The sequence below is a fragment of the Mus pahari genome, chromosome 10 (assembly GCF_900095145.1).
Source record: "Mus pahari chromosome 10, PAHARI_EIJ_v1.1, whole genome shotgun sequence".
NCBI classification, from domain to species: domain Eukaryota; kingdom Metazoa; phylum Chordata; class Mammalia; order Rodentia; family Muridae; genus Mus; species Mus pahari.
The window spans coordinates 116,896,876-116,897,266 of record NC_034599.1 but is presented as its reverse complement, the minus strand read 5'-3'; positions in this window follow the sequence as shown (position 1 = coordinate 116,897,266).

Here is a 391-nt window from a genome sequence, read left to right as displayed (position 1 = left end):
GGTAGCTTTAGTCAAGTGGTCAACCACCTTTTAAAGATTTATATGGACAAATCCCTTCCGGTCTGTGCCAGTACCGGGTAACCTAGGGTGCGGAGTGGGCGGACACCGCCAAGGTCCCTAAAGGACTGCCCACGCAATCTTAGGATCACTGGAGAATGGAACATAATATCTGCTCCAATCCAATTGTGCATGGGACCTGAGACAACATTAGGGCAGCAGAGAACTGGCCTGACCAGGGGCACAAGCCCCTTCCAGTCTGCACCAGCACCAGGTCACCTAGGGCGCAGATTTGGTGGACACCCCCATGTCCCTAGTGGACTGCCCAAGCGATCTTAGGATCACTGGTGAGTGGAACACAACTTCTGCTCCAATCCAATAGTGACAGGCCTGT